This window comes from Vicugna pacos, chromosome 17, assembly GCF_048564905.1.
Source record: "Vicugna pacos chromosome 17, VicPac4, whole genome shotgun sequence".
NCBI classification, from domain to species: Eukaryota; Metazoa; Chordata; class Mammalia; order Artiodactyla; family Camelidae; genus Vicugna; species Vicugna pacos.
The window spans coordinates 41,770,121-41,782,455 of NC_133003.1; the positions used below are offsets into that span (position 1 = coordinate 41,770,121).

Here is a 12,335-nt window from a genome sequence, read left to right on the forward strand (position 1 = left end):
GTTCCAAATATAAATGCAATATGTCTTTTCTTTGCAAAACTGTGCTAAGTGCTGAGATTAAAACAGGGTCTTTACATTCAAAGACCTCACAAATTTGTGTGAAGAACGGACTAAAACAACTGATGATAATCAGTACCCTCTCAGGTAAGTGGAGAACTTTTGACTACAAGGGCACGTTCAAGATGTGAGAACACCGAACAGACCAGTCTTTCAGAAAACGTGAGCATATTGTGTTTCTACCAAAAACACCACACATCTTTACCAGTTATTAAAGCATGAAAAATAATAAAATTTAAATTGTACCTTTTCTTTTAAGTTTTTTGCTCGACTCTGCGCGGGTTTCTGTGCGTCAGACGAACCGGCCCCCTTCCACTCTGGAAGGAGCGGCCTCCTGGAGACGAACCTCATCCTTCAGCCCCGGCTGGTGGTTGTCTCTCGGCCTTTGCTACCGTCCCGCAGCCTATTTTATCTTTCTTGCTCCCAGAGTTGGGGCTGCGCGGGACCCTCAGTGTCCAAAGCGGAGGATCTCGGTCAGGCCTGATTCGGGCTGACTGGAAGCCGGAGCCTCCGGCAGCAGCCTTTAAAGAATGCGCATGTCTACATCTTCCTGTGGGACCTCGCGCAGAAGCCGCCAGAGCCAGGCCATCTGGAGGTGTCCCCTGAGCGGCAGTGGCAGATACTGGGGCGCCAGAGGAGCGTCTAAGCTCCCGCCGCGGGGAACACGGGCGAGCAGTCCAGTCAGAGGGGCGCGAAGATGGCGGCGGCCCAGCTCCCTGAGGTGCGTCCGCAGCCTCTGTGAGGGCGCCGGACCTGAGCTGCCTCTCAGGCCGAAACTCCTGACAAGCAGACTGGCCTCTTTCTTAGAAAGACAGGACGCATTTTAGTCAGCTGTCTGGGCCGAGCCCTGTCGCGACAGCCTGACAAGAACCGTGTCTTGTGGTTCCAGTCCGGTCGGCAAGCCCCCCACCCACCCACCCACGGGGTCCAAAACGCCGAGTTCAAGGGGCGTCTCCTGGGCAACAGCGGCAACACCCGGGTTACCAGTCACGTCGCACCCACAAGCTCCCCGCCGGGAGAGCTAGGCGCTCCGTCAGATCTGGTGAGGTGGGAAGCTGGCACCCGTCAGCTGGAGTGAGGCGGCGGGCGCGTCTAGGTGGACCTGACAGGGGGGAAAAAAGGAACAAATAGAGAAGATTGTGCTCTGTGCTCGCCAGCTGGACTAAAAATATGGCGCCTGTCGGCTGGACCGAAGCAAAAGTGGGGTGTGTAGATGGTGCCCACAGAAAAAGAAGTTTTTTTTTTAAAAAAAAGGTGGGGAGGGGGAGCAAAAAAATGATGCCCGCTGGCAGAGGGAGAGCATGAAGACAGTGGCCACCAGCAGCAGGGCGGTAGCCGTGGGCCACTGAGATGCCTGTCCCTCAGGCTGCACTGTGCGATTAGCGGAGCCTCTGGACCTGATGCCTCTGCGCTGGGCCCTGGGGCAGGTGAGTCCCAGCGCGACCGCTTTCAGAGACTTTCTCAGATGGTTTAGCCTTGTGGGTCTCGTGGACTCGTTTTCAATTTGGGGGCTCCTCTCTCAGGTGAAGGTTTAAAAGTTGGGGTGCCTGCCATGGGGTTCAAGCCCTTTACTCCTCAGGCAGAAGCTCAGGAGTTTATGGTAAGGATTGTTTTCCAGCCTCTCCTACTCACTAAGATGTTGGCCTTCTCTTGTTTGGTAGCGGCTTAGGAATTGCTCAGTTTTCAGGTCCCCCCCCCCCCCCGCCCCCTGAAGTTGTTCCACATGTAGCTGCAGATTCAGGGTTTCCAGGGGAGGAGGTGAGCCCTGAATCCTTATCTTTGGCCATCTTTAACCAAAACCTGCTATTTGTCTTTAACTATACCTTGTTTTGAACTTAGTGTAAATGTTTTCTACCATTTGGTTCTTTCTTGGACTACCTGAAATGGCCAGGTTTAGTGGCTGGGTTACAGCTCCTCTCTTTTTCTTCCTCTTTCTGTCTTTCAGTAAACTTTTACTTCAAGTGTAACATACAGTCCAGTCACAAGTGCCCAGGTAGCTGAATACTCCTAGATTGAATGCACCTGAGTAACCAACAATCTGATTAAGAATCCAAACAATATCAGCCCCTACGTAGAACCACTTTTCTGTTCCAGAAAATATTTGGCTTTTTTTTTTCAGTTTTAAAAATTCTTTATTATCGGTGCCCGTGGACTTCCACTTCATCCTACATGATCACCATTGATCCACAATGAACTGAACACAACCAATGCAGGTGAGTTTTGACTTTCCTGTCCAGCTTGCCCTTGTAATTTTTAGACATTGAGACTTCTAACTGCATAGCATACTTTTTACTAATTTTGAACTTCATATAAACGAAATTATACAGTTAGAATTCTTTTATGGCTGATATTTTTTACTAAGTATTATAGTTGTGATATTTATCTTTATTGGATATAGGTGTAGCTTGTTCATTCTCATTGTATTACAATACTCTATTTTATGATTATTCATAATTTATTCCACTACTGAGGGACATTTGGGTTGTTTCTTGTATTGGACTACTATGAATTGTGCCATAAATAGTCTTGTATGTTTTCGGTTTTTGGTAATCATTTCTGTTGGGAATACACCTAGGAGTAGAAGGCCTAATTCAGATGGTGTGCTGAACATTAGTCGATCCTGCCAATCAGGTTTTTAAAGAAATTTTACCAATTTATACTCCCACTGAGCGTCTGAGTTCCACTTCTCCACAACCTTGCCAACACTTGATATGATCCACTTTTTTTTTTTCCATTGTAGACATCATGGAAGTTGTGAGATCTATCTCTTAGAAACTTCATCCAAAAAATTCTGCTTACAAGTCATTGGCCAGAATTATGTCATAAAATCAATCCAAGCTGCAAGGAATTAACATTTTTTACCTCTATCACGAGTGAAAACTGAGGAGAACATAAATAACTTCCAGGAAACCAATCCTCAGGAACTCTCAGTGGGAAGAGTTTGAGAAATGGGCCATAGGGTCATCACTGGAGTGTTAAATGAAGACATTAAGTACTATTATTCACTTTGCTTCTCCCTTCTCACTCCTGCTGAGAGAGTGATCTCTGCTATGTAACAGGAACATTGAGAAATTAAGCAAGCTAAGTTTAAGCATTAAGTATTTGTAATGACAAAAGATCATGTATAAAGAAAGGTGCTAGAATCTTAAACCCAAATGAAAAGAAAAAAGAGGAAAAATACTGGAAATAAGAAGAGAGAATAAATGTCTGTAAGGCCAGGATAGGAATATTTTTCTCTTATTGCTTCAGGATAACAGTGATTTTTAAAAATCATTTCTTAGAGCATAAAATGTACTCTATCTAGTAAGAGTAGTTTAGATTCCACTCATTGAAAACATTTTGTATTAAGTGAACTCAGAGCCAAACTACATTGTATTGATTGATTTCGGAGAACTTCAGAAGTAGGGCCCACGTAAAAATCCTACCACCATGAAAGCAGTTGGAAAGTGAGTTGATGGTCTGAATCATGTTATAGGAAACTCTTTCTTACTGATCTCCAATTTAATATAATATGGCAGGGAAACCACTTGGCTTAGTACATAAGTCACAAACTCAAAATGTAGCTGGACATACGACACAACTGAATCAAATGGACCTGGGAGGGACAGCCAGGTACTCAGGAGGTAATATCTCTTCTAAAGTTGGTAGCCACTGCTTAAAGACGTTTTTAGAATTTCCGGCCCATAATTGCTAGATTTCATCTTTTCCAGATTTTCTTCTTTAAATATCTAAATCTTATGAATAACAGTAGTTCAATTTGTTAGAAAAAGAAAACACCATCCAAATAAACCTCTCACCATATGGAGCAGGAGCTCCAGTTTGTGACCTGCAGGGAAAGAAGGGAGAGTCCTGAAGAAGCTAGGGTTATGCTTTCTACTCACCGATTTTGTGATTTTGGTGAAGGCCTTAACACTCTAATCCATCCCCACTTTCCTCAGTGTCAAATGAATGGTTAAACTAGTTCACGTCTAATGTCTCTTCAGATACTTAAATATGATTACTTTGTGATGCCTAATATTCTAGATTGAGGCTTTCTAGAAACATATCAGTCTCTTTTGAGTTTTTTCCCACATTTTAAGGAATATTTAAAAAGGTTTCTGTCAAGCTTCACTTTAGCTTGGTAAGAAGGTCATTGTCTCAATTTTGTCCAGGACAAAATTAAGGCCAGGTTATTTTGTAATCGTTCTGCACATGATAACCCGTTTTGGACATCAAGCAGAAATACTCAACTCCTTGAGCAAAAAGTGTGGAGGCTTAATTCTTTCATGTTGGCTTTCTTGAGAGTGACAATCTAAAAGAACAGAGTAATAGGATGTTAGTAAGCATATCAAAAGGCAACTCTGGAGTTAGATATCAATGTTCAGGCTATATTATTTTACACCTGCTCAGAGATCCATAAAATTATTTCTATAGGAAATGATACTAGTAGGATTGTTATATGCTTAATTATATAAATGTGTATTATATAATATGCTTAAAATATGATTGCAAGTGTAGATAATAGCTACATGTGTATTATAAAACATTTAAATATGTGACTACAGTTTGTGCATGTATATATTTATATGAGTACATACATGTACATACATATATATTTAGGATCTATTTTCATTTTTCTATTATGTATATGTTTGTGGTTTCTATATTTTCTGGTATGTTTAATGAGTATATATTACTTTTAAAAGTAAGAAATGCTACACAGTATAAAATAAAGTATACTTAAGTATCAGTATAGCTTATGCCACATAAAATGTAATATTGTTGCCGATAGATGTAACTAGTGTCCAGGTTCTTGTCCTGTCCCAGAAAAAAATTCAGAGACAAGATGCAGAGTTTAAGAAAGTAGAGTGAGAGTTTGTTAAGGGGTAGATAGTACACTCCCAAGGAGAGAGCGGGCAAGCTCAGGTGAACGGCTGCCCTGAGTTTTTTTTTTTTTTTTTTTTTTGGTAAGTTGGTTACATAGAGTGTAAAACGGAATAGGCGAAATATTCACTGGGAAGGGAAGGGTTTGGGATCATATTCCCTGATTTTCACCCCATCTCCACCTTTCTGAAGGGAGGAGGAATTTTTGTCCTTATTTAGTCTGGATCTGAAGTGCCATGTCATCCATGTATGATGAGTACTTCTAATTTGCAAGGCTAATTTTATTGATATGAGGGGATAATGAGCAAAAGGTTACATTTGGCAGGCGAGAACTCTACCACTGAACCACCAATGCTCCAGCTCAAAAGGTTGCATTTGGACCCTGGAGATTCCTGCATTTTCTCACCTTTCTTTGTTGGCCTCCAGGTCATTTATCACCCACAAAGGTGTGACCACTTATCAGCGCAGAGATTCCTGCTTTTCTTTCTCTGCCCAGGGATCCCCTGGTGTTTACATGATGTATGGTTTCCTGTATTTGGCCTGTGCCCCTCCTTTCTGCCCAATTCCTGCCATTTGGCCTGTGTCCCCCTGTCTCTACTCCTATCTTGCTGTCAGCCTGCTCTAATACTATCACATTTTTAATAAAGATCAAGATGAAAAGAAATCCTCATGTTAATATTATTAATTCCACATGCATTTATTGAAGAATAGCTAAGCTTACTATATACTCAGCTGTACTATTTTCATAAATATATTAATATTTGCTTTAAATTACAAACAGAAGTTAAGGCAGAGAAAGCAAATTCAGATTTCACACTCATGTTGCTAACTGTATAAAGAGTGGCATTTGTTAAATGGGATAAACTCAATGAGAAATAACAAAAGTATGTCAGATTTCTCTACAATGTCTAGACATCCACAGAAGACAGGGGTGAAGGAAAGTGACTATGGATAGCAAATTAGGTGTGAATTTGCCTTCTGTGCTGCCAGTTAAAAATTGCTGTGTTATTTGGGGTTGAAAAGACATTGTGTCATGACCCCAGAGAAAAGGCAATTGCCTGCCTCTCTCCATGATTGAGCAGACTGCACCTGGGGTACCATATGTATTTGATAAAAACATAATACTGAAAACCTGAAATTGTAACAGTTTTAGAAAAGAATATAAAACTGTAAGAGGAAATGAAGCCTTAACTGAAAATTAAAAGCTAATTGAACTATATGCCTAAATAAATTAGTAATACGGTCATAAGAGAAAAGTACTACTAATGATGAAGAGAAAGTGATGACAGAGAAAAAAAATTAAATACAGAAAAATCTGATGGAAGTGTTTATAGAAGATTCTACGACAATTATAAAGTAGTATTTGGAAATTTTAGAAAAACTGCGATCGTGAGTGTTATTGGCCGATATGTTATTTTATATATGTAATCTGTTTATTTATTGATTTTTGAGATATTGACTGAATGGGTTGAAAAGATTATATCCACTTGACATATTAATGGAGAGACTCAAAGACACTCTTTTGTTCTCCCAATATTTATAATTAACATATACAATCGATGGTTTTCTACAATCAACATTTCAACTGGATTGAATGCTAATAATAGTATTACTGTTATTTTAAATAGGTAATAATCAGTATTTTTACAATCAAATGAATGACCAAGAGCCTGCAGGTATTGCTAAAAATATATTGGCCACAATGCCTGACATTCTGAAAGTTACATACGTTATTTAGTGAAAACATACCTATAATGAAACTTGATGAAGTTCAAATAACATAATTCTCAATAGAACAGGGAAAATATATATAACTCTGGTGGCTATAAGAATGTGCGTCTTAGACCTCCAACTACAAAGATTTTTATCTACAGACTCAAGCATCTCACAAATCTATGCTTGTATTCAACCTTTGTGTCACATGAGTTGCTCCCTCCCAGTCAGGGAGTGAGCCTGCAAAGATACTAAAGCTTATCCATTCTTGGGAGATACAGGAATCCTCTGCTGGCTCAAGAACTCCCCAAAAGCCTTGCCAAATTTTTTCTTGAAGATGCATAAAATTGAGGATCCTTTTATTTATCCTTCCTTCTTTATTCCCTATATTCAAGGTCAGCCTTGCTTCACAGTTTGTTGGATCCTCCAGCCCTTTCCAGCTCCCTCACCATTTTCTCTTCAGTGTTGTTCTTAATCTTTGCATGTTTAATCCTGTCTTGGCATCTGCCTCATGGAGAAATCACATTTCTTAATTTTACACCTTGCAGTTGTTTTATTCAGAAAGCTCCCAGATTTGGGTATTTTTGTCAATTTAGTGGGGTTTTTTTTTCTGTCTTCCAAAATGTTTTTGCAAAATTAAGAGGGATTAGATCAAGATAATGGACTGAGCACAGAGTTACTTACTCCTGGCAAAATTTTTAGAATTCAGGGAAAACAGATAAAATATGTCCAGTATAATTCTGAAAAATATTAAGACCAAAAATTATGAGAAACTCATTAGGGAGAGAAATTAGGTAAGAGGAAATTGGAAAATGCTGAAGAAATTCTAGCGCAAAATCATGAGAAGGAAAAATATTTGACAGTCTGAACAAAAAGTTTAACTGTATAAACTTGAACAAACTTAAGACGTTTGGAATGAATTTTTTTAAAGACAAAGAACATTTTGTTTACGTAAGTGTTAAAAATTAAGTATGTATCTTAGAAGACTTATATAATGAACGAATTAAACAAGAGAAATACACAGTTTGTTTTGATAAAAAGTACAAGAAGATATAATACTATTGCTATAGAATAGAAGACATGATGGCAAAGTTTAAAGAAAAATAATGATCTGGGAGAAAATATCTGTAAAAGACTTGTATTGAGAAAATATAAAGAGCTCTTACAAATCAACAGAGAAGTGCCCATAAAGAGAAAAACAGGTATCTATGGATACAAGTAAGCAGTTTGAACAAAAACATAACATATACTTACTGGGTAATAAACATATTAAAATGTTTAATCTCACTCATTACCAAAGACATGGAAATTAAAATCACAGTTTGAAAGTATGTAAAAAGTAGAAATTTGAGGATATTTTGGTTATGCAATTTAACTTGTGGATATCGATTCTAGAAAAATATCTGTCCATGATCATAAGGCAGGATTCATATTGAGCCAGTACACTCTGTTATAATAATTTTTTTTTCCTTTTATGGCTAGCTAGTTCTGAGTGGTAAAGAATGTATTATAAGTGGGCAATACCCAAATTATTCTGAATGTTTAAGATTTTAGTTTTTACTTCTTTTTTTAAATTGAAGTACGGTCAGTTACAGTGTGTCAGTTTCTGGTGTACAGAACAATGTGCCAGTCATGCATATACATACATATATTTATTTTCATATTCTTTTTCATTAAAGGTTATTATAAGATAATGAATATAGTTCCCTGTGCTATACAGAAAAAACTTGTTTTTTTTAATCTATTTTTATATATAGTAGCTAACATTTGCAAATCTCAAACTCTCAAATTTATCCCTTCCCACCTTCTTCCTCCTCTGGTAACTGTTAGATTGTTTACTATGTCTGTGAGTCTGTTTCTGTTTTGTAGATGAGTGCATTAGTGGCTTTTTTTTTTTCTTTTTTTTAGATTGAACAGATGAGTGATACCATATGGTATTTTTCTTTCTCTTTCTGGCTTCACTTAGAATGACAATCTCTAGATCCATCTATGCTGCTGCAAATAGCAGTATTTTATTATTTTTTATGGCTGAATAGTATTCTGTTGTATATATATACCACAACTTCTTTATCCAGTCATCTGTTGATGGATATTTAAGTTGCTTCTATGTCTTAGCTATTGTATATAGTGCTGCTATGAACATTGGGGTGCATGTATCTTTTCAAATTAGAGTTCCCTCTGGATAGATGGCCAGGAGTGGGATTGCTGGATCGTATGGTAAGTCTATTTTTAGTTTGTTGAGGAATCTCTGTACTGTTTTCCACAAAGGTTGCACCAAACTACATTCCCACCAACAGTGTAGGAGGGTTACCTTTTCTCCACACCCTCTCCAGCATTTATCGTTTATGGACTTTTGAATGATGGCCATTGTCTTTGGTGTGAGATGATACCTCATTGTAGTTTTGATTTGCATTTCTCTGATAATTAGCAATATTGAGCATTTTTTCATATGCCTATTGGCCATTTGTATGTCTTCATTGGACAATTGCTTGTTTAGGTCTTCTATCCATTTTTGGATTGGATTGTTTGTTTTTTGTTATTAAGTTGTATGAGCTGTTTATATATTGTGGAAATTGAGCCTTTGTCAGTCGCATCATTTGCAAATATTTTCTCCCATTCTGTAGGTTGTCATTTTGTTTTGCTTGTAATTTCTTTTGCTGTGAAAAAGCCTGTAAATTTAATTAGGTCCGATTTGTTAATTTTTTACTCTTATTTCTATTGCCTGTGTAGACTGGCCTAGGAGAACATTGTTAAGATTTATATCAGAGAGTGTTTGGCCTGTTTTCTTCTAGCAGGTTTATCCTATCTTGTCTTATATATAAGCTTTTAAGCCATTCTGAGTTTATTTTTTGTGTATGTAGTGTAGGAATGTTCTAACTTTATTGATTTACATGCAACTATCCAGTTTTCCAACGCCACTTGCTGAAGAGACTGTCTTTTCTCCATGTTATATTTTTGCCTCCTTTGTCAAAGATTAATTGACTGTAGGAATGTGGGTTTATTTCTGTGCTCTCTATTCTGTTCCATCGATCCATATGTCAGTTTTTATGCTATTCCACGCTGTTTTGATTATTGTAGCTCTGTAGTCTTGTCTGAAGTCTGGGAGGGTTATTCCTCCAGCTTTGTTCTTTTTCATCAGTATTGCTTTGGTAATTCTGGGTCTTTTGTGATTCCATATAAATTTTAGGATTATTTGTTCTAGTTTTGAGAAGAATGTCCTGGGTAGTTTGAATGTTAAATATTTCAAGTATCACTCTTGGAACAAAGTTATTTACAAAGATATTCATAACAGCATTGCTTGTAATAACAATATTAATAGTTTAAAAAACAAAACACAACCTAAATTTCCCTCAGTAAGGGAATTAAGTAATAGATTATATTCATATGAGGAAGTGATATGCAGTGCAGTTAAAATAAATGAACCACATGAACACATGACAACATGAATAATTCTCAGAGACAATACTGGTATTTTTTAAAAGTTGTAAAATGATACGTACAACTTGATTTTATTTATTTAAAGTCTTGTATCATAAAATAACAACTTGTTAAATGATTGTAATATGTAATGATATTAATGTAAAAAGCAGTTTAGATATATACATACTACATTCAGAACAGTGGTCAATTTCAGTGAATTAGTAGATAATGTAGGATTCTTCAGAGAAACAGAACCAGTAGTATTATTTTTTATATGAATATATATAAATATATATATATTAGGATAAATAATTAGATGTGTATATCTAAAAATAGTATATATATAAATATTTATTTATATATTTGTGTCTCCATATATAAATGTGATTTATATTTAGTATCATGAATTGGCTCACATGATTCCAGAAAAGTTGAGAAATCCCATAATCTGCCATCTGCAAACTGAAGACTCAGGAAAGCCAGTGGTGTAATTCCAGTCTGAGTCTGAGGTGTGAGAACCTGGGATGCCTATCCTGTAAATCCCAGTCTGAGGTCCTAGGAAAATGAGATTGGAAGTTTCAGGAAAAGCAAACAGGCAGAAAGAAAAGGGGGTGGATTTCTCTTCCCTCTGACTTTTGTTCTAATTAGACTCTCAATAGGGTATAATGATGCTCAACTACGTTGGGGAGGGCGATGAGCTTTACAAAGTACACTAAATCCAATGCTAATCTCATATGGAAACACCCTCAGAGACATACCCCAAAATAATGTTTAATCTGGGCATCCAGTGGTCAGTTAAGTTGACATATAAAATTAACAACAATTAGATTATCTTGTGTTTTAACTAATCATGCCATGTTTAACGTTTTATTTCTTAAGCTAAAGTGGAGGAATTATGGAAAGTTTCTCTTAAATTGTATGTAATTTTTGTATATTTGAGATATTTTATAATGTTCTCTAGAGAATGGTGAATGCTTCATTTTTCTTGTTTTTAGAATGATCATTCTTTGCAAAAATTGTTCAAATATTTAAGCATTTAAAATTTTTAAATAATGTATATATTACTCTCCAGGGATTTCAGTTTTGCAATTCATGTTGATGAAAGTAGTTTAAAAAATATTCTCCTGTATCACAGTTTCCCTGTTACTCCTCTGGCTGTGAATTGAAATTCTTGTTAATTCTTTGAAGTGCTTTCAGGAAACACTTGTTCCATCTCTCAGTGTCATCTGTTTAGAAATAGGACACCTTTGAAATTCATTGTTTACATAAATATTGTGACACAGGTTTTACTAGTAGTTTTTAAAGACTATTTAAAGATTTTTTTCCTAACAAAATTTCTTATCACTAGTAATATGTATTTTTTTAATTGACGGTGATGGTGAAGAACCAATTCAGAAACAATGAATTAGTGATGAATAAAGCTCTGGTCTGAGAAAAATAGACAAATAAGAATTATTGTATGCTTAAAAGTTACTTTTAAATTGAAAACAACTTCCCTAGACTTTTTAAACCTTAGGTAGATGTCCTGCCAACATACTCAAAACAGAATTACGCATATATGTACATAAATTTCAGTAAACACCTACATTTGCATATTAAAAGAATATTTGATTTAGAACAAGATGAAATAAATCTAAATGCTTAGAGACAAATTGGTACCTTCCCTAGGAAATCAGATAAATAATAAATGCTTAATTCAATTTTTGGTTTATGCTCTATTTCTCTTTGTGTTGGATACATTAATAATTTTTGACTATTTTAAATGTTGTTTTGATATACAGTACTTGATTGTATTTTCTGGACAGTTAGTGACTTAATTATGCAGACTTATTACAATCTTCACTGCCCTTGATGTCTTTTTAGAAATAAGACCTGTCTCTAAGACTACAAAGTCTCTTTCACTATTCAGTATCAAAAATGGGACCTATTTTTGCACTTCTGACATTCAGAATTTTTTTTTCATTTCTGATCTTCCTTGTATTTCAAACTAAAACTATATATATATATATATATATATATACATATACATATATTTGATATATGTGTATGTGTATGTATCTCCCCAAATCAGTATGTTTACCTTGATATATTTTCTATGTAAGATTCTTAAGGATCATTAAGACTTGGTTGGAACATAATATCGTGAAGTATATTTATATGGCATTAATTTATTCAATAAGAGCTTATTGATCACCTACTAGGTGCCAAACTCAGTATTAGACATTACGTATATAGTGATGCAGAGAAAACTACCCAGTTCTAATGAATAGAAGAGCTATGTT

General features: G+C 36.3%; 1 protein-coding gene across 5 annotated transcripts in view; it reads left to right on the forward strand.

Moving 5' to 3' along the window:
* Positions 1–709: 709 nt before the first annotated feature.
* The window catches only part of CHL1 (cell adhesion molecule L1 like), a 560,006-nt gene continuing 548,380 nt past the window's right edge, over positions 710–12,335 (forward strand). For 2 of the 5 annotated variants that reach the window (XM_072941716.1, XM_072941717.1), the window contains exons 1-2: positions 1,014–1,099; positions 2,177–2,270. The gene's annotated coding sequence lies outside the window, so the exon portion shown is untranslated. Of the gene's footprint in view, positions 779–1,013; positions 1,100–1,148; positions 1,263–1,386; positions 1,485–2,176; positions 2,271–12,335 lie in introns of those variants that run through there. The other 3 variants (XM_072941719.1, XM_072941721.1, XM_072941720.1) reach the window with 3 other exon arrangements.